Source organism: Zeugodacus cucurbitae, chromosome 3 (assembly GCF_028554725.1).
Source record: "Zeugodacus cucurbitae isolate PBARC_wt_2022May chromosome 3, idZeuCucr1.2, whole genome shotgun sequence".
NCBI lineage: Eukaryota > Metazoa > Arthropoda > Insecta > Diptera > Tephritidae > Zeugodacus > Zeugodacus cucurbitae.
This window is the reverse complement of record NC_071668.1, coordinates 56,283,331-56,303,501: the sequence shown is the minus strand read 5'-3', so window position 1 is coordinate 56,303,501 and position 20,171 is coordinate 56,283,331. Positions and strand designations below refer to the sequence as shown.

General features: G+C 36.6%; 2 non-coding genes and 31 pseudogenes across 2 annotated transcripts; all 33 read left to right on the top strand.

Annotated features, from left to right (window-relative positions):
* Positions 1-162: 162 nt before the first annotated feature.
* Positions 163-281, top strand: LOC128920732 (5S ribosomal RNA). Its single transcript, XR_008470681.1, has one exon. It is a non-coding gene; the product is annotated as a 5S ribosomal RNA (ribosomal RNA).
* A 501-nt stretch (positions 282-782) lies between these two features.
* Positions 783-909, top strand: LOC128921072 (5S ribosomal RNA; annotated as a pseudogene).
* Positions 910-1,411: 502 nt separating this feature from the next.
* On the top strand, positions 1,412-1,538 carry LOC128921070 (5S ribosomal RNA; annotated as a pseudogene).
* Positions 1,539-2,040: 502 nt separating this feature from the next.
* On the top strand, positions 2,041-2,167 carry LOC128921069 (5S ribosomal RNA; annotated as a pseudogene).
* Positions 2,168-2,643: 476 nt separating this feature from the next.
* On the top strand, positions 2,644-2,770 carry LOC128921068 (5S ribosomal RNA; annotated as a pseudogene).
* Positions 2,771-3,272: 502 nt separating this feature from the next.
* Positions 3,273-3,399, top strand: LOC128921067 (5S ribosomal RNA; annotated as a pseudogene).
* Positions 3,400-3,898: 499 nt separating this feature from the next.
* Positions 3,899-4,025, top strand: LOC128921066 (5S ribosomal RNA; annotated as a pseudogene).
* Positions 4,026-4,527: 502 nt separating this feature from the next.
* Positions 4,528-4,654, top strand: LOC128921065 (5S ribosomal RNA; annotated as a pseudogene).
* A 476-nt stretch (positions 4,655-5,130) lies between these two features.
* On the top strand, positions 5,131-5,257 carry LOC128921064 (5S ribosomal RNA; annotated as a pseudogene).
* A 499-nt stretch (positions 5,258-5,756) lies between these two features.
* Positions 5,757-5,875, top strand: LOC128920721 (5S ribosomal RNA). The gene has a single exon (XR_008470680.1). It is a non-coding gene; the product is annotated as a 5S ribosomal RNA (ribosomal RNA).
* Positions 5,876-6,377: 502 nt separating this feature from the next.
* LOC128921063 (5S ribosomal RNA) lies at positions 6,378-6,504 on the top strand (annotated as a pseudogene).
* A 476-nt stretch (positions 6,505-6,980) lies between these two features.
* Positions 6,981-7,107, top strand: LOC128921062 (5S ribosomal RNA; annotated as a pseudogene).
* A 475-nt stretch (positions 7,108-7,582) lies between these two features.
* On the top strand, positions 7,583-7,709 carry LOC128921061 (5S ribosomal RNA; annotated as a pseudogene).
* Positions 7,710-8,185: 476 nt separating this feature from the next.
* LOC128921059 (5S ribosomal RNA) lies at positions 8,186-8,312 on the top strand (annotated as a pseudogene).
* A 473-nt stretch (positions 8,313-8,785) lies between these two features.
* On the top strand, positions 8,786-8,912 carry LOC128921058 (5S ribosomal RNA; annotated as a pseudogene).
* A 475-nt stretch (positions 8,913-9,387) lies between these two features.
* On the top strand, positions 9,388-9,514 carry LOC128921057 (5S ribosomal RNA; annotated as a pseudogene).
* Positions 9,515-9,985: 471 nt separating this feature from the next.
* On the top strand, positions 9,986-10,112 carry LOC128921056 (5S ribosomal RNA; annotated as a pseudogene).
* Positions 10,113-10,615: 503 nt separating this feature from the next.
* LOC128921055 (5S ribosomal RNA) lies at positions 10,616-10,742 on the top strand (annotated as a pseudogene).
* Positions 10,743-11,244: 502 nt separating this feature from the next.
* On the top strand, positions 11,245-11,371 carry LOC128921054 (5S ribosomal RNA; annotated as a pseudogene).
* A 476-nt stretch (positions 11,372-11,847) lies between these two features.
* Positions 11,848-11,974, top strand: LOC128921053 (5S ribosomal RNA; annotated as a pseudogene).
* Positions 11,975-12,473: 499 nt separating this feature from the next.
* On the top strand, positions 12,474-12,600 carry LOC128921052 (5S ribosomal RNA; annotated as a pseudogene).
* A 474-nt stretch (positions 12,601-13,074) lies between these two features.
* LOC128921051 (5S ribosomal RNA) lies at positions 13,075-13,201 on the top strand (annotated as a pseudogene).
* A 499-nt stretch (positions 13,202-13,700) lies between these two features.
* Positions 13,701-13,826, top strand: LOC128920774 (5S ribosomal RNA; annotated as a pseudogene).
* Positions 13,827-14,317: 491 nt separating this feature from the next.
* Positions 14,318-14,444, top strand: LOC128921050 (5S ribosomal RNA; annotated as a pseudogene).
* Positions 14,445-14,945: 501 nt separating this feature from the next.
* Positions 14,946-15,072, top strand: LOC128921048 (5S ribosomal RNA; annotated as a pseudogene).
* Positions 15,073-15,546: 474 nt separating this feature from the next.
* Positions 15,547-15,673, top strand: LOC128921047 (5S ribosomal RNA; annotated as a pseudogene).
* A 505-nt stretch (positions 15,674-16,178) lies between these two features.
* LOC128921046 (5S ribosomal RNA) lies at positions 16,179-16,305 on the top strand (annotated as a pseudogene).
* Positions 16,306-16,805: 500 nt separating this feature from the next.
* LOC128921045 (5S ribosomal RNA) lies at positions 16,806-16,932 on the top strand (annotated as a pseudogene).
* A 504-nt stretch (positions 16,933-17,436) lies between these two features.
* Positions 17,437-17,563, top strand: LOC128921044 (5S ribosomal RNA; annotated as a pseudogene).
* A 476-nt stretch (positions 17,564-18,039) lies between these two features.
* On the top strand, positions 18,040-18,166 carry LOC128921043 (5S ribosomal RNA; annotated as a pseudogene).
* Positions 18,167-18,670: 504 nt separating this feature from the next.
* LOC128921042 (5S ribosomal RNA) lies at positions 18,671-18,797 on the top strand (annotated as a pseudogene).
* Positions 18,798-19,298: 501 nt separating this feature from the next.
* On the top strand, positions 19,299-19,425 carry LOC128921041 (5S ribosomal RNA; annotated as a pseudogene).
* Positions 19,426-19,930: 505 nt separating this feature from the next.
* LOC128921040 (5S ribosomal RNA) lies at positions 19,931-20,057 on the top strand (annotated as a pseudogene).
* The last annotated feature ends 114 nt before the right edge of the window (positions 20,058-20,171 follow it).

Below are 20,171 nucleotides of genomic sequence, written 5' to 3'. Positions count from 1 at the left end.
AGCGAAATAAGAGCTTAACTGTTGAACAGCTGATGGCTGTGATGAAGAGACTGTGCAAATTTGCCTCCGGATAAAAACTGAAATTTTACTCCGGCTATAGTCCCAATCTCACTTACGTGAAAGAGTAGTTTACTCATATAACGAATTCTAGGAAATCCATATGCCAACGACCATACCACGCTGAATACATCGGTTCTCGTCCGATCACCGAAATTAAGCAGCGTCGGGCGCGGTTGGTACTTAGAAGGGGGACCGCTTGGGAACACCGCGTGTTGTTGGCTCCCAACAACTTTTTTTACCTTTTGTCAAAGTTTTTAAATACTTTCCTAGTTGTTGTTGTTTTTTATTTTTTTTTTTTTCAGAAAGTCTCATTTTTTTTGGGCAGTATACTCAACATTGCACAAGTATCGGAATACGAAGGTAGATAGTAAGCAAAAAAAAGCATCTAAGTATCTAAAATAAGCCAGTACATTAGAGTGTTATATAGTATCTACTACGTTTTGTGAGTCACTTATGCGCGGTATTATGGGAAATAGGATTAGATATTGTATCTGCAAACTTGCAGATACATTTAAAAGATAATATCAATTAAAGAAATACATATATTTTAAATGCGAAATAGCGAAATAAGAGCTTAACTGTTGAACAGCTGATGGCTGTGATGAAGAGACTGTGCAAATTTGCCTCCGGATAAAAACTGAAATTTTACTCCGGCTATAGTCCCAAACTCACTTACGTGAAAGAGTAGTTTACTCATATAACGAATTCTAGGAAATCCATATGCCAACGACCATACCACGCTGAATACATCGGTTCTCGTCCGATCACCGAAATTAAGCAGCGTCGGGATAGCGGGCGCGGTTAGTACTTAGATGGGGGACCGCTTGGGAACACCGCGTGTTGTTGGCTCCCAACAACTTTTTTACCTTTTTGTCAAAGTTTTTAAATACTTTCCTAGTTGTTGTTGTTTTTTTATTTTTTTTTTTCAGAAAGTCTCATATTTTTTTTTGGGCAGTATACACAACATTGCACAAGTATCGGAATACGAAGGTAGATAGTAAGCAAAAAAAAGTATCTAAGTATCTAAAATAAGCCAGTACATTAGAGTGTTAAATAGTATCTACTACGTTTTGTGAGTCACTATGCGCGGTATTATGAGAAATAGGATTAGATATTGTATCTGCAAACTTGCAGATACATTTAAAAGATAATATCAATTAAAGAAATACATATATTTTAAATGCGAAATAGCGAAATAAGAGCTTAACTGTTGAACAGCTGATGGCTGTGATGAAGAGACTGTGCAAATTTGCCTCCGGATAAAAACTGAAATTTTACTCCGGCTATAGTCCCAATCTCACTTACGTGAAAGAGTAGTTTACTCATATAACGAATTCTAGGAAATCCATATGCCAACGACCATACCACGCTGAATACATCGGTTCTCGTCCGATCACCGAAATTAAGCAGCGTCGGGATAGCGGGCGCGGTTAGTACTTAGATGGGGGACCGCTTGGGAACACCGCGTGTTGTTGGCTCCCAACAACTTTTTTTACCTTTTGTCAAAGTTTTTAAATACTTTCCTAGTTGTTGTTGTTTTTTATTTTTTTTTTTTTTCAGAAAGTCTCATTTTTTTTGGGCAGTATACACAACATTGCACAAGTATCGGAATACGAAGGTAGATAGTAAGCAAAAAAAAGCATCTAAGTATCTAAAATAAGCCAGTACATTAGAGTGTTATATAGTATCTACTACGTTTTGTGAGTCACTTATGCGCGGTATTATGGGAAATAGGATTAGATATTGTATCTGCAAACTTGCAGATACATTTAAAAGATAATATCAATTAAAGAAATACATATATTTTAAATGCGAAATAGCGAAATAAGAGCTTAACTGTTGAACAGCTGATGGCTGTGATGAAGAGACTGTGCAAATTTGCCTCCGGATAAAAACTGAAATTTTACTCCGGCTATAGTCCCAAACTCACTTACGTGAAAGAGTAGTTTACTCATATAACGAATTCTAGGAAATCCATATGCCAACGACCATACCACGCTGAATACATCGGTTCTCGTCCGATCACCGAAATTAAGCAGCGTCGGGATAGCGGGCGCGGTTAGTACTTAGATGGGGGACCGCTTGGGAACACCGCGTGTTGTTGGCTCCCAACAACTTTTTTACCTTTTTGTCAAAGTTTTTAAATACTTTCCTAGTTGTTGTTGTTTTTTATTTATTTTTTTTTTCAGAAAGTCTCATTGCACAAGTATCGGAATACGAAGGTAGATAGTAAGCCAAAAAAAGCATCTAAGTATCTAAAATAAGCCAGTACATTAGAGTGTTAAATAGTATCTACTACGTTTTGTGAGTCACTATGCGCGGTATTATGAGAAATAGGATTAGATATTGTATCTGCAAACTTGCAGATACATTTAAAAGATAATATCAATTAAAGAAATACATATATTTTAAATGCGAAATAGCGAAATAAGAGCTTAACTGTTGAACAGCTGATGGCTGTGATGAAGAGACTGTGCAAATTTGCCTCCGGATAAAAACTGAAATTTTACTCCGGCTATAGTCCCAAACTCACTTACGTGAAAGAGTAGTTTACTCATATAACGAATTCTAGGAAATCCATATGCCAACGACCATACCACGCTGAATACATCGGTTCTCGTCCGATCACCGAAATTAAGCAGCGTCGGGATAGCGGGCGCGGTTAGTACTTAGATGGGGGACCGCTTGGGAACACCGCGTGTTGTTGGCTCCCAACAACTTTTTTACCTTTTTGTCAAAGTTTTTAAATACTTTCCTAGTTGTTGTTGTTTTTTTATTTTTTTTTTTCAGAAAGTCTCATATTTTTTTTTGGGCAGTATACACAACATTGCACAAGTATCGGAATACGAAGGTAGATAGTAAGCAAAAAAAAGTATCTAAGTATCTAAAATAAGCCAGTACATTAGAGTGTTAAATAGTATCTACTACGTTTTGTGAGTCACTATGCGCGGTATTATGAGAAATAGGATTAGATATTGTATCTGCAAACTTGCAGATACATTTAAAAGATAATATCAATTAAAGAAATACATATATTTTAAATGCGAAATAGCGAAATAAGAGCTTAACTGTTGAACAGCTGATGGCTGTGATGAAGAGACTGTGCAAATTTGCCTCCGGATAAAAACTGAAATTTTACTCCGGCTATAGTCCCAATCTCACTTACGTGAAAGAGTAGTTTACTCATATAACGAATTCTAGGAAATCCATATGCCAACGACCATACCACGCTGAATACATCGGTTCTCGTCCGATCACCGAAATTAAGCAGCGTCGGGATAGCGGGCGCGGTTAGTACTTAGATGGGGGACCGCTTGGGAACACCGCGTGTTGTTGGCTCCCAACAACTTTTTTTACCTTTTGTCAAAGTTTTTAAATACTTTCCTAGTTGTTGTTGTTTTTTATTTTTTTTTTTCAGAAAGTCTCATTTTTTTTGGGCAGTATACTCAACATTGCACAAGTATCGGAATACGAAGGTAGATAGTAAGCAAAAAAAAGCATCTAAGTATCTAAAATAAGCCAGTACATTAGAGTGTTATATAGTATCTACTACGTTTTGTGAGTCACTTATGCGCGGTATTATGGGAAATAGGATTAGATATTGTATCTGCAAACTTGCAGATACATTTAAAAGATAATATCAATTAAAGAAATACATATATTTTAAATGCGAAATAGCGAAATAAGAGCTTAACTGTTGAACAGCTGATGGCTGTGATGAAGAGACTGTGCAAATTTGCCTCCGGATAAAAACTGAAATTTTACTCCGGCTATAGTCCCAAACTCACTTACGTGAAAGAGTAGTTTACTCATATAACGAATTCTAGGAAATCCATATGCCAACGACCATACCACGCTGAATACATCGGTTCTCGTCCGATCACCGAAATTAAGCAGCGTCGGGATAGCGGGCGCGGTTAGTACTTAGATGGGGGACCGCTTGGGAACACCGCGTGTTGTTGGCTCCCAACAACTTTTTTACCTTTTTGTCAAAGTTTTTAAATACTTTCCTAGTTGTTGTTGTTTTTTTATTTTTTTTTTTCAGAAAGTCTCATATTTTTTTTTGGGCAGTATACACAACATTGCACAAGTATCGGAATACGAAGGTAGATAGTAAGCAAAAAAAAGTATCTAAGTATCTAAAATAAGCCAGTACATTAGAGTGTTAAATAGTATCTACTACGTTTTGTGAGTCACTATGCGCGGTATTATGAGAAATAGGATTAGATATTGTATCTGCAAACTTGCAGATACATTTAAAAGATAATATCAATTAAAGAAATACATATATTTTAAATGCGAAATAGCGAAATAAGAGCTTAACTGTTGAACAGCTGATGGCTGTGATGAAGAGACTGTGCAAATTTGCCTCCGGATAAAAACTGAAATTTTACTCCGGCTATAGTCCCAATCTCACTTACGTGAAAGAGTAGTTTACTCATATAACGAATTCTAGGAAATCCATATGCCAACGACCATACCACGCTGAATACATCGGTTCTCGTCCGATCACCGAAATTAAGCAGCGTCGGGATAGCGGGCGCGGTTAGTACTTAGATGGGGGACCGCTTGGGAACACCGCGTGTTGTTGGCTCCCAACAACTTTTTTACCTTTTTGTCAAAGTTTTTAAATACTTTCCTAGTTGTTGTTGTTTTTTATTTTTTTTTTTTTTCAGAAAGTCTCATTGCACAAGTATCGGAATACGAAGGTAGATAGTAAGCCAAAAAAAGCATCTAAGTATCTAAAATAAGCCAGTACATTAGAGTGTTAAATAGTATCTACTACGTTTTGTGAGTCACTATGCGCGGTATTATGAGAAATAGGATTAGATATTGTATCTGCAAACTTGCAGATACATTTAAAAGATAATATCAATTAAAGAAATACATATATTTTAAATGCGAAATAGCGAAATAAGAGCTTAACTGTTGAACAGCTGATGGCTGTGATGAAGAGACTGTGCAAATTTGCCTCCGGATAAAAACTGAAATTTTACTCCGGCTATAGTCCCAATCTCACTTACGTGAAAGAGTAGTTTACTCATATAACGAATTCTAGGAAATCCATATGCCAACGACCATACCACGCTGAATACATCGGTTCTCGTCCGATCACCGAAATTAAGCAGCGTCGGGATAGCGGGCGCGGTTAGTACTTAGATGGGGGACCGCTTGGGAACACCGCGTGTTGTTGGCTCCCAACAACTTTTTTACCTTTTTGTCAAAGTTTTTAAATACTTTCCTAGTTGTTGTTGTTTTTTATTTTTTTTTTTTCAGAAAGTCTCTTTTTTTTTGGGCAGTATACACAACATTGCACAAGTATCGGAATACGAAGGTAGATAGTAAGCAAAAAAAAGTATCTAAGTATCTAAAATAAGCCAGTACATTAGAGTGTTAAATAGTATCTACTACGTTTTGTGAGTCACTATGCGCGGTATTATGAGAAATAGGATTAGATATTGTATCTGCAAACTTGCAGATACATTTAAAAGATAATATCAATTAAAGAAATACATATATTTTAAATGCGAAATAGCGAAATAAGAGCTTAACTGTTGAACAGCTGATGGCTGTGATGAAGAGACTGTGCAAATTTGCCTCCGGATGAAAACTGAAATTTTACTCCGGCTATAGTCCCAAACTCACTTACGTGAAAGAGTAGTTTACTCATATAACGAATTCTAGGAAATCCATATGCCAACGACCATACCACGCTGAATACATCGGTTCTCGTCCGATCACCGAAATTAAGCAGCGTCGGGCGCGGTTGGTACTTAGAAGGGGGACCGCTTGGGAACACCGCGTGTTGTTGGCTCCCAACAACTTTTTTTACCTTTTGTCAAAGTTTTTAAATACTTTCCTAGTTGTTGTTGTTTTTTATTTTTTTTTTTTTTCAGAAAGTCTCATTTTTTTTGGGCAGTATACTCAACATTGCACAAGTATCGGAATACGAAGGTAGATAGTAAGCAAAAAAAAGCATCTAAGTATCTAAAATAAGCCAGTACATTAGAGTGTTATATAGTATCTACTACGTTTTGTGAGTCACTTATGCGCGGTATTATGGGAAATAGGATTAGATATTGTATCTGCAAACTTGCAGATACATTTAAAAGATAATATCAATTAAAGAAATACATATATTTTAAATGCGAAATAGCGAAATAAGAGCTTAACTGTTGAACAGCTGATGGCTGTGATGAAGAGACTGTGCAAATTTGCCTCCGGATAAAAACTGAAATTTTACTCCGGCTATAGTCCCAAACTCACTTACGTGAAAGAGTAGTTTACTCATATAACGAATTCTAGGAAATCCATATGCCAACGACCATACCACGCTGAATACATCGGTTCTCGTCCGATCACCGAAATTAAGCAGCGTCGGGATAGCGGGCGCGGTTAGTACTTAGATGGGGGACCGCTTGGGAACACCGCGTGTTGTTGGCTCCCAACAACTTTTTTACCTTTTTGTCAAAGTTTTTAAATACTTTCCTAGTTGTTGTTGTTTTTTATTTATTTTTTTTTTCAGAAAGTCTCATTGCACAAGTATCGGAATACGAAGGTAGATAGTAAGCCAAAAAAAGCATCTAAGTATCTAAAATAAGCCAGTACATTAGAATGTTAAATAGTATCTACTACGTTTTGTGAGTCACTATGCGCGGTATTATGAGAAATAGGATTAGATATTGTATCTGCAAACTTGCAGATACATTTAAAAGATAATATCAATTAAAGAAATACATATATTTTAAATGCGAAATAGCGAAATAAGAGCTTAACTGTTGAACAGCTGATGGCTGTGATGAAGAGACTGTGCAAATTTGCCTCCGGATAAAAACTGAAATTTTACTCCGGCTATAGTCCCAATCTCACTTACGTGAAAGAGTAGTTTACTCATATAACGAATTCTAGGAAACCCATATGCCAACGACCATACCACGCTGAATACATCGGTTCTCGTCCGATCACCGAAATTAAGCAGCGTCGGGATAGCGGGCGCGGTTAGTACTTAGATGGGGGACCGCTTGGGAACACCGCGTGTTGTTGGCTCCCAACAACTTTTTTACCTTTTTGTCAAAGTTTTTAAATACTTTCCTAGTTGTTGTTGTTTTTTATTTATTTTTTTTTCAGAAAGTCTCATTGCACAAGTATCGGAATACGAAGGTAGATAGTAAGCCAAAAAAAGCATCTAAGTATCTAAAATAAGCCAGTACATTAGAGTGTTAAATAGTATCTACTACGTTTTGTGAGTCACTATGCGCGGTATTATGAGAAATAGGATTAGATATTGTATCTGCAAACTTGCAGATACATTTAAAAGATAATATCAATTAAAGAAATACATATATTTTAAATGCGAAATAGCGAAATAAGAGCTTAACTGTTGAACAGCTGATGGCTGTGATGAAGAGACTGTGCAAATTTGCCTCCGGATAAAAACTGAAATTTTACTCCGGCTATAGTCCCAATCTCACTTACGTGAAAGAGTAGTTTACTCATATAACGAATTCTAGGAAATCCATATGCCAACGACCATACCACGCTGAATACATCGGTTCTCGTCCGATCACCGAAATTAAGCAGCGTCGGGATAGCGGGCGCGGTTAGTACTTAGATGGGGGACCGCTTGGGAACACCGCGTGTTGTTGGCTCCCAACAACTTTTTTACCTTTTTGTCAAAGTTTTTAAATACTTTCCTAGTTGTTGTTGTTTTTTATTTATTTTTTTTTCAGAAAGTCTCATTGCACAAGTATCGGAATACGAAGGTAGATAGTAAGCAAAAAAAAGCATCTAAGTATCTAAAATAAGCCAGTACATTAGAGTGTTATATAGTATCTACTACGTTTTGTGAGTCACTTATGCGCGGTATTATGGGAAATAGGATTAGATATTGTATCTGCAAACTTGCAGATACATTTAAAAGATAATATCAATTAAAGAAATACATATATTTTAAATGCGAAATAGCGAAATAAGAGCTTAACTGTTGAACAGCTGATGGCTGTGATGAAGAGACTGTGCAAATTTGCCTCCGGATAAAAACTGAAATTTTACTCCGGCTATAGTCCCAAACTCACTTACGTGAAAGAGTAGTTTACTCATATAACGAATTCTAGGAAATCCATATGCCAACGACCATACCACGCTGAATACATCGGTTCTCGTCCGATCACCGAAATTAAGCAGCGTCGGGATAGCGGGCGCGGTTAGTACTTAGATGGGGGACCGCTTGGGAACACCGCGTGTTGTTGGCTCCCAACAACTTTTTTACCTTTTTGTCAAAGTTTTTAAATACTTTCCTAGTTGTTGTTGTTTTTTTATTTTTTTTTTCAGAAAGTCTCATTGCACAAGTATCGGAATACGAAGGTAGATAGTAAGCCAAAAAAAGCATCTAAGTATCTAAAATAAGCCAGTACATTAGAGTGTTAAATAGTATCTACTACGTTTTGTGAGTCACTATGCGCGGTATTATGAGAAATAGGATTAGATATTGTATCTGCAAACTTGCAGATACATTTAAAAGATAATATCAATTAAAGAAATACATATATTTTAAATGCGAAATAGCGAAATAAGAGCTTAACTGTTGAACAGCTGATGGCTGTGATGAAGAGACTGTGCAAATTTGCCTCCGGATAAAAACTGAAATTTTACTCCGGCTATAGTCCCAAACTCACTTACGTGAAAGAGTAGTTTACTCATATAACGAATTCTAGGAAATCCATATGCCAACGACCATACCACGCTGAATACATCGGTTCTCGTCCGATCACCGAAATTAAGCAGCGTCGGGATAGCGGGCGCGGTTAGTACTTAGATGGGGGACCGCTTGGGAACACCGCGTGTTGTTGGCTCCCAACAACTTTTTTACCTTTTTGTCAAAGTTTTTAAATACTTTCCTAGTTGTTGTTGTTTTTTATTTTTTTTTTTTTCAGAAAGTCTCATTGCACAAGTATCGGAATACGAAGGTAGATAGTAAGCCAAAAAAAGCATCTAAGTATCTAAAATAAGCCAGTACATTAGAGTGTTAAATAGTATCTACTACGTTTTGTGAGTCACTATGCGCGGTATTATGAGAAATAGGATTAGATATTGTATCTGCAAACTTGCAGATACATTTAAAAGATAATATCAATTAAAGAAATACATATATTTTAAATGCGAAATAGCGAAATAAGAGCTTAACTGTTGAACAGCTGATGGCTGTGATGAAGAGACTGTGCAAATTTGCCTCCGGATAAAAACTGAAATTTTACTCCGGCTATAGTCCCAAACTCACTTACGTGAAAGAGTAGTTTACTCATATAACGAATTCTAGGAAATCCATATGCCAACGACCATACCACGCTGAATACATCGGTTCTCGTCCGATCACCGAAATTAAGCAGCGTCGGGATAGCGGGCGCGGTTAGTACTTAGATGGGGGACCGCTTGGGAACACCGCGTGTTGTTGGCTCCCAACAACTTTTTTACCTTTTTGTCAAAGTTTTTAAATACTTTCCTAGTTGTTGTTGTTTTTTATTTTTTTTTCAGAAAGTCTCATTGCACAAGTATCGGAATACGAAGGTAGATAGTAAGCAAAAAAAAGTATCTAAGTATCTAAAATAAGCCAGTACATTAGAGTGTTAAATAGTATCTACTACGTTTTGTGAGTCACTATGCGCGGTATTATGAGAAATAGGATTAGATATTGTATCTGCAAACTTGCAGATACATTTAAAAGATAATATCAATTAAAGAAATACATATATTTTAAATGCGAAATAGCGAAATAAGAGCTTAACTGTTGAACAGCTGATGGCTGTGATGAAGAGACTGTGCAAATTTGCCTCCGGATGAAAACTGAAATTTTACTCCGGCTATAGTCCCAAACTCACTTACGTGAAAGAGTAGTTTACTCATATAACGAATTCTAGGAAATCCATATGCCAACGACCATACCACGCTGAATACATCGGTTCTCGTCCGATCACCGAAATTAAGCAGCGTCGGGATAGCGGGCGCGGTTAGTACTTAGATGGGGGACCGCTTGGGAACACCGCGTGTTGTTGGCTCCCAACAACTTTTTTACCTTTTTGTCAAAGTTTTTAAATACTTTCCTAGTTGTTGTTGTTTTTTTATTTTTTTTTTTCAGAAAGTCTCATATTTTTTTTTTGGGCAGTATACACAACATTGCACAAGTATCGGAATACGAAGGTAGATAGTAAGCAAAAAAAAGTATCTAAGTATCTAAAATAAGCCAGTACATTACAGTGTTAAATAGTATCTACTACGTTTTGTGAGTCACTATGCGCGGTATTATGAGAAATAGGATTAGATATTGTATCTGCAAACTTGCAGATACATTTAAAAGATAATATCAATTAAAGAAATACATATATTTTAAATGCGAAATAGCGAAATAAGAGCTTAACTGTTGAACAGCTGATGGCTGTGATGAAGAGACTGTGCAAATTTGCCTCCGGATAAAAACTGAAATTTTACTCCGGCTATAGTCCCAATCTCACTTACGTGAAAGAGTAGTTTACTCATATAACGAATTCTAGGAAATCCATATGCCAACGACCATACCACGCTGAATACATCGGTTCTCGTCCGATCACCGAAATTAAGCAGCGTCGGGATAGCGGGCGCGGTTAGTACTTAGATGGGGGACCGCTTGGGAACACCGCGTGTTGTTGGCTCCCAACAACTTTTTTTACCTTTTGTCAAAGTTTTTAAATACTTTCCTAGTTGTTGTTGTTTTTTATTTTTTTTTTTTTTCAGAAAGTCTCATTTTTTTTGGGCAGTATACTCAACATTGCACAAGTATCGGAATACGAAGGTAGATAGTAAGCAAAAAAAAGCATCTAAGTATCTAAAATAAGCCAGTACATTAGAGTGTTATATAGTATCTACTACGTTTTGTGAGTCACTTATACGCGGTATTATGGGAAATAGGATTAGATATTGTATCTGCAAACTTGCAGATACATTTAAAAGATAATATCAATTAAAGAAATACATATATTTTAAATGCGAAATAGCGAAATAAGAGCTTAACTGTTGAACAGCTGATGGCTGTGATGAAGAGACTGTGCAAATTTGCCTCCGGATAAAAACTGAAATTTTACTCCGGCTATAGTCCCAAACTCACTTACGTGAAAGAGTAGTTTACTCATATAACGAATTCTAGGAAATCCATATGCCAACGACCATACCACGCTGAATACATCGGTTCTCGTCCGATCACCGAAATTAAGCAGCGTCGGGATAGCGGGCGCGGTTAGTACTTAGATGGGGGACCGCTTGGGAACACCGCGTGTTGTTGGCTCCCAACAACTTTTTTACCTTTTTGTCAAAGTTTTTAAATACTTTCCTAGTTGTTGTTGTTTTTTATTTTTTTTTTTTTTCAGAAAGTCTCATTGCACAAGTATCGGAATACGAAGGTAGATAGTAAGCCAAAAAAAGCATCTAAGTATCTAAAATAAGCCAGTACATTAGAGTGTTAAATAGTATCTACTACGTTTTGTGAGTCACTATGCGCGGTATTATGAGAAATAGGATTAGATATTGTATCTGCAAACTTGCAGATACATTTAAAAGATAATATCAATTAAAGAAATACATATATTTTAAATGCGAAATAGCGAAATAAGAGCTTAACTGTTGAACAGCTGATGGCTGTGATGAAGAGACTGTGCAAATTTGCCTCCGGATAAAAACTGAAATTTTACTCCGGCTATAGTCCCAATCTCACTTACGTGAAAGAGTAGTTTACTCATATAACGAATTCTAGGAAATCCATATGCCAACGACCATACCACGCTGAATACATCGGTTCTCGTCCGATCACCGAAATTAAGCAGCGTCGGGATAGCGGGCGCGGTTAGTACTTAGATGGGGGACCGCTTGGGAACACCGCGTGTTGTTGGCTCCCAACAACTTTTTTACCTTTTTGTCAAAGTTTTTAAATACTTTCCTAGTTGTTGTTGTTTTTTATTTTTTTTTTTTCAGAAAGTCTCTTTTTTTTTGGGCAGTATACACAACATTGCACAAGTATCGGAATACGAAGGTAGATAGTAAGCAAAAAAAAGTATCTAAGTATCTAAAATAAGCCAGTACATTAGAGTGTTAAATAGTATCTACTACGTTTTGTGAGTCACTATGCGCGGTATTATGAGAAATAGGATTAGATATTGTATCTGCAAACTTGCAGATACATTTAAAAGATAATATCAATTAAAGAAATACATATATTTTAAATGCGAAATAGCGAAATAAGAGCTTAACTGTTGAACAGCTGATGGCTGTGATGAAGAGACTGTGCAAATTTGCCTCCGGATGAAAACTGAAATTTTACTCCGGCTATAGTCCCAAACTCACTTACGTGAAAGAGTAGTTTACTCATATAACGAATTCTAGGAAATCCATATGCCAACGACCATACCACGCTGAATACATCGGTTCTCGTCCGATCACCGAAATTAAGCAGCGTCGGGATAGCGGGCGCGGTTAGTACTTAGATGGGGGACCGCTTGGGAACACCGCGTGTTGTTGGCTCCCAACAACTTTTTTACCTTTTTGTCAAAGTTTTTAAATACTTTCCTAGTTGTTGTTGTTTTTTATTTTTTTTTTTTCAGAAAGTCTCATTGCACAAGTATCGGAATACGAAGGTAGATAGTAAGCCAAAAAAAGCATCTAAGTATCTAAAATAAGCCAGTACATTAGAGTGTTAAATAGTATCTACTACGTTTTGTGAGTCACTATGCGCGGTATTATGAGAAATAGGATTAGATATTGTATCTGCAAACTTGCAGATACATTTAAAAGATAATATCAATTAAAGAAATACATATATTTTAAATGCGAAATAGCGAAATAAGAGCTTAACTGTTGAACAGCTGATGGCTGTGATGAAGAGACTGTGCAAATTTGCCTCCGGATAAAAACTGAAATTTTACTCCGGCTATAGTCCCAATCTCACTTACGTGAAAGAGTAGTTTACTCATATAACGAATTCTAGGAAATCCATATGCCAACGACCATACCACGCTGAATACATCGGTTCTCGTCCGATCACCGAAATTAAGCAGCGTCGGGATAGCGGGCGCGGTTAGTACTTAGATGGGGGACCGCTTGGGAACACCGCGTGTTGTTGGCTCCCAACAACTTTTTTACCTTTTTGTCAAAGTTTTTAAATACTTTCCTAGTTGTTGTTGTTTTTTATTTTTTTTTTTCAGAAAGTCTCTTTTTTTTTTGGGCAGTATACACAACATTGCACAAGTATCGGAATACGAAGGTAGATAGTAAGCAAAAAAAAGTATCTAAGTATCTAAAATAAGCCAGTACATTAGAGTGTTAAATAGTATCTACTACGTTTTGTGAGTCACTATGCGCGGTATTATGAGAAATAGGATTAGATATTGTATCTGCAAACTTGCAGATACATTTAAAAGATAATATCAATTAAAGAAATACATATATTTTAAATGCGAAATAGCGAAATAAGAGCTTAACTGTTGAACAGCTGATGGCTGTGATGAAGAGACTGTGCAAATTTGCCTCCGGATGAAAACTGAAATTTTACTCCGGCTATAGTCCCAAACTCACTTACGTGAAAGAGTAGTTTACTCATATAACGAATTCTAGGAAATCCATATGCCAACGACCATACCACGCTGAATACATCGGTTCTCGTCCGATCACCGAAATTAAGCAGCGTCGGGATAGCGGGCGCGTTAGTACTTAGATGGGGGACCGCTTGGGAACACCGCGTGTTGTTGGCTCCCAACAACTTTTTTACCTTTTTGTCAAAGTTTTTAAATACTTTCCTAGTTGTTGTTGTTTTTTATTTTTTTTTTTTCAGAAAGTCTCATTTTTTTTGGGCAGTATACTCAACATTGCACAAGTATCGGAATACGAAGGTAGATAGTAAGCAAAAAAAAGTATCTAAGTATCTAAAATAAGCCAGTACATTAGAGTGTTAAATAGTATCTACTACGTTTTGTGAGTCACTATGCGCGGTATTATGAGAAATAGGATTAGATATTGTATCTGCAAACTTGCAGATACATTTAAAAGATAATATCAATTAAAGAAATACATATATTTTAAATGCGAAATAAGAGCTTAACTGTTGAACAGCTGATGGCTGTGATGAAGAGACTGTGCAAATTTGCCTCCGGATAAAAACTGAAATTTTACTCCGGCTATAGTCCCAATCTCACTTACGTGAAAGAGTAGTTTACTCATATAACGAATTCTAGGAAATCCATATGCCAACGACCATACCACGCTGAATACATCGGTTCTCGTCCGATCACCGAAATTAAGCAGCGTCGGGATAGCGGGCGCGGTTAGTACTTAGATGGGGGACCGCTTGGGAACACCGCGTGTTGTTGGCTCCCAACAACTTTTTTTACCTTTTGTCAAAGTTTTTAAATACTTTCCTAGTTGTTGTTGTTTTTTTTTTTTTTTTTTTTCAGAAAGTCTCATTTTTTTTGGGCAGTATACTCAACATTGCACAAGTATCGGAATACGAAGGTAGATAGTAAGCAAAAAAAAGCATCTAAGTATCTAAAATAAGCCAGTACATTAGAGTGTTATATAGTATCTACTACGTTTTGTGAGTCACTTATGCGCGGTATTATGGGAAATAGGATTAGATATTGTATCTGCAAACTTGCAGATACATTTAAAAGATAATATCAATTAAAGAAATACATATATTTTAAATGCGAAATAGCGAAATAAGAGCTTAACTGTTGAACAGCTGATGGCTGTGATGAAGAGACTGTGCAAATTTGCCTCCGGATAAAAACTGAAATTTTACTCCGGCTATAGTCCCAAACTCACTTACGTGAAAGAGTAGTTTACTCATATAACGAATTCTAGGAAATCCATATGCCAACGACCATACCACGCTGAATACATCGGTTCTCGTCCGATCACCGAAATTAAGCAGCGTCGGGATAGCGGGCGCGGTTAGTACTTAGATGGGGGACCGCTTGGGAACACCGCGTGTTGTTGGCTCCCAACAACTTTTTTACCTTTTTGTCAAAGTTTTTAAATACTTTCCTAGTTGTTGTTGTTTTTTATTTTTTTTTTTTTCAGAAAGTCTCATTGCACAAGTATCGGAATACGAAGGTAGATAGTAAGCAAAAAAAGCATCTAAGTATCTAAAATAAGCCAGTACATTAGAGTGTTAAATAGTATCTACTACGTTTTGTGAGTCACTATGCGCGGTATTATGAGAAATAGGATTAGATATTGTATCTGCAAACTTGCAGATACATTTAAAAGATAATATCAATTAAAGAAATACATATATTTTAAATGCGAAATAGCGAAATAAGAGCTTAACTGTTGAACAGCTGATGGCTGTGATGAACAGACTGTGCAAATTTGCCTCCGGATAAAAACTGAAATTTTACTCCGGCTATAGTCCCAATCTCACTTACGTGAAAGAGTAGTTTACTCATATAACGAATTCTAGGAAATCCATATGCCAACGACCATACCACGCTGAATACATCGGTTCTCGTCCGATCACCGAAATTAAGCAGCGTCGGGATAGCGGGCGCGGTTAGTACTTAGATGGGGGACCGCTTGGGAACACCGCGTGTTGTTGGCTCCCAACAACTTTTTTACCTTTTTGTCAAAGTTTTTAAATACTTTCCTAGTTGTTGTTGTTTTTTTATTTTTTTTTTTTTTCAGAAAGTCTCATTTTTTTTTTTGGGCAGTATACACAACATTGCACAAGTATCGGAATACGAAGGTAGATAGTAAGCAAAAAAAAGTATCTAAGTATCTAAAATAAGCCAGTACATTAGAGTGTTAAATAGTATCTACTACGTTTTGTGAGTCACTATGCGCGGTATTATGAGAAATAGGATTAGATATTGTATCTGTAAACTTGCAGATACATTTAAAAGATAATATCAATTAAAGAAATACATATATTTTAAATGCGAAATAGCGAAATAAGAGCTTAACTGTTGAACAGCTGATGGCTGTGATGAAGAGACTGTGCAAATTTGCCTCCGGATGAAAACTGAAATTTTACTCCGGCTATAGTCCCAAACTCACTTACGTGAAAGAGTAGTTTACTCATATAACGAATTCTAGGAAATCCATATGCCAACGACCATACCACGCTGAATACATCGGTTCTCGTCCGATCACCGAAATTAAGCAGCGTCGGGATAGCGGGCGCGGTTAGTACTTAGATGGGGGACCGCTTGGGAACACCGCGTGTTGTTGGCTCCCAACAACTTTTTTACCTTTTTGTCAAAGTTTTTAAATATTTTCCTAGTTGTTGTTGTTTTTTTATTTTTTTTTCAGAAAGTCTCATATTTTTTTTTGGGCAGTATACACAACATTGCACAAGTATCGGAATACGAAGGTAGATAGTAAGCAAAAAAAAGTATCTAAGTATCTAAAATAAGCCAGTACATTAGAGTGTTAAATAGTATCTACTACGTTTTGTGAGTCACTATGCGCGGTATTATGAGAAATAGGATTAGATATTGTATCTGCAAACTTGCAGATACATTTAAAAGATAATATCAATTAAAGAAATACATATATTTTAAATGCGAAATAGCGAAATAAGAGCTTAACTGTTGAACAGCTGATGGCTGTGATGAAGAGACTGTGCAAATTTGCCTCCGGATAAAAACTGAAATTTTACTCCGGCTATAGTCCCAATCTCACTTACGTGAAAGAGTAGTTTACTCATATAACGAATTCTAGGAAATCCATATGCCAACGACCATACCACGCTGAATACATCGGTTCTCGTCCGATCACCGAAATTAAGCAGCGTCGGGATAGCGGGCGCGGTTAGTACTTAGATGGGGGACCGCTTGGGAACACCGCGTGTTGTTGGCTCCCAACAACTTTTTTTACCTTTTGTCAAAGTTTTTAAATACTTTCCTAGTTGTTGTTGTTTTTTATTTTTTTTTTTTTTTCAGAAAGTCTCATTTTTTTTGGGCAGTATACTCAACATTGCACAAGTATCGGAATACGAAGGTAGATAGTAAGCAAAAAAAAAGCATCTAAGTATCTAAAATAAGCCAGTACATTAGAGTGTTATATAGTATCTACTACGTTTTGTGAGTCACTTATGCGCGGTATTATGGGAAATAGGATTAGATATTGTATCTGCAAACTTGCAGATACATTTAAAAGATAATATCAATTAAAGAAATACATATATTTTAAATGCGAAATAGCGAAATAAGAGCTTAACTGTTGAACAGCTGATGGCTGTGATGAAGAGACTGTGCAAATTTGCCTCCGGATAAAAACTGAAATTTTACTCCGGCTATAGTCCCAAACTCACTTACGTGAAAGAGTAGTTTACTCATATAACGAATTCTAGGAAATCCATATGCCAACGACCATACCACGCTGAATACATCGGTTCTCGTCCGATCACCGAAATTAAGCAGCGTCGGGATAGCGGGCGCGGTTAGTACTTAGATGGGGGACCGCTTGGGAACACCGCGTGTTGTTGGCTCCCAACAACTTTTTTACCTTTTTGTCAAAGTTTTTAAATACTTTCCTAGTTGTTGTTGTTTTTTATTTTTTTTTTTTTTCAGAAAGTCTCATTGCACAAGTATCGGAATACGAAGGTAGATAGTAAGCCAAAAAAAGCATCTAAGTATCTAAAATAAGCCAGTACATTAGAGTGTTAAATAGTATCTACTACGTTTTGTGAGTCACTATGCGCGGTATTATGAGAAATAGGATTAGATATTGTATCTGCAAACTTGCAGATACATTTAAAAGATAATATCAATTAAAGAAATACATATATTTTAAATGCGAAATAGCGAAATAAGAGCTTAACTGTTGAACAGCTGATGGCTGTGATGAAGAGACTGTGCAAATTTGCCTCCGGATAAAAACTGAAATTTTACTCCGGCTATAGTCCCAATCTCACTTACGTGAAAGAGTAGTTTACTCATATAACGAATTCTAGGAAATCCATATGCCAACGACCATACCACGCTGAATACATCGGTTCTCGTCCGATCACCGAAATTAAGCAGCGTCGGGATAGCGGGCGCGGTTAGTACTTAGATGGGGGACCGCTTGGGAACACCGCGTGTTGTTGGCTCCCAACAACTTTTTTTACCTTTTGTCAAAGTTTTTAAATACTTTCCTAGTTGTTGTTGTTTTTTATTTTTTTTTTTTTTTTCAGAAAGTCTCATTTTTTTTGGGCAGTATACTCAACATTGCACAAGTATCGGAATACGAAGGTAGATAGTAAGCAAAAAAAAGTATCTAAGTATCTAAAATAAGCCAGTACATTAGAGTGTTATATAGTATCTACTACGTTTTGTGAGTCACTTATGCGCGGTATTATGGGAAATAGGATTAGATATTGTATCTGCAAACTTGCAGATACATTTAAAAGATAATATCAATTAAAGAAATACATATATTTTAAATGCGAAATAGCGAAATAAGAGCTTAACTGTTGAACAGCTGATGGCTGTGATGAAGAGACTGTGCAAATTTGCCTCCGGATAAAAACTGAAATTTTACTCCGGCTATAGTCCCAATCTCACTTACGTGAAAGAGTAGTTTACTCATATAACGAATTCTAGGAAATCCATATGCCAACGACCATACCACGCTGAATACATCGGTTCTCGTCCGATCACCGAAATTAAGCAGCGTCGGGATAGCGGGCGCGGTTAGTACTTAGATGGGGGACCGCTTGGGAACACCGCGTGTTGTTGGCTCCCAACAACTTTTTTACCTTTTTGTCAAAGTTTTTAAATACTTTCCTAGTTGTTGTTGTTTTTTTATTTTTTTTTTTCAGAAAGTCTCATTTTTTTTTTGGGCAGTATACACAACATTGCACAAGTATCGGAATACGAAGGTAGATAGTAAGCAAAAAAAAGTATCTAAGTATCTAAAATAAGCCAGTACATTAGAGTGTTAAATAGTATCTACTACGTTTTGTGAGTCACTATGCGCGGTATTATGAGAAATAGGATTAGATATTGTATCTGCAAACTTGCAGATACATTTAAAAGATAATATCAATTAAAGAAATACATATATTTTAAATGCGAAATAGCGAAATAAGAGCTTAACTGTTGAACAGCTGATGGCTGTGATGAAGAGACTGTGCAAATTTGCCTCCGGATGAAAACTGAAATTTTACTCCGGCTATAGTCCCAAACTCACTTACGTGAAAGAGTAGTTTACTCATATAACGAATTCTAGGAAATCCATATGCCAACGACCATACCACGCTGAATACATCGGTTCTCGTCCGATCACCGAAATTAAGCAGCGTCGGGATAGCGGGCGCGGTTAGTACTTAGATGGGGGACCGCTTGGGAACACCGCGTGTTGTTGGCTCCCAAAAACTTTTTTACCTTTTTGTCAAAGTTTTTAAATACTTTCCTAGTTGTTGTTGTTTTTTATTTTTTTTTTTTTCAGAAAGTCTCATTTTTTTTGTTTGGGCAGTATACACAACATTGCACAAGTATCGGAATACGAAGGTAGATAGTAAGCAAAAAAAAGTATCTAAGTATCTAAAATAAGCCAGTACATTAGAGTGTTAAATAGTATCTACTACGTTTTGTGAGTCACTTATGCGCGGTATTATGGGAAATAGGATTAGATATTGTATCTGCAAACTTGCAGATACATTTAAAAGATAATATCAATTAAAGAAATACATATATTTTAAATGCGAAATAGCGAAATAAGAGCTTAACTGTTGAACAGCTGATGGCTGTGATGAAGAGACTGTGCAAATTTGCCTCCGGATGAAAACTGAAATTTTACTCCGGCTATAGTCCCAAACTCACTTACGTGAAAGAGTAGTTTACTCATATAACGAATTCTAGGAAATCCATATGCCAACGACCATACCACGCTGAATACATCGGTTCTCGTCCGATCACCGAAATTAAGCAGCGTCGGGATAGCGGGCGCGGTTAGTACTTAGATGGGGGACCGCTTGGGAACACCGCGTGTTGTTGGCTCCCAACAACTTTTTTACCTTTTTGTCAAAGTTTTTAAATACTTTCCTAGTTGTTGTTGTTTTTTTATTTTTTTTTTTCAGAAAGTCTCATATTTTTTTTTGGGCAGTATACACA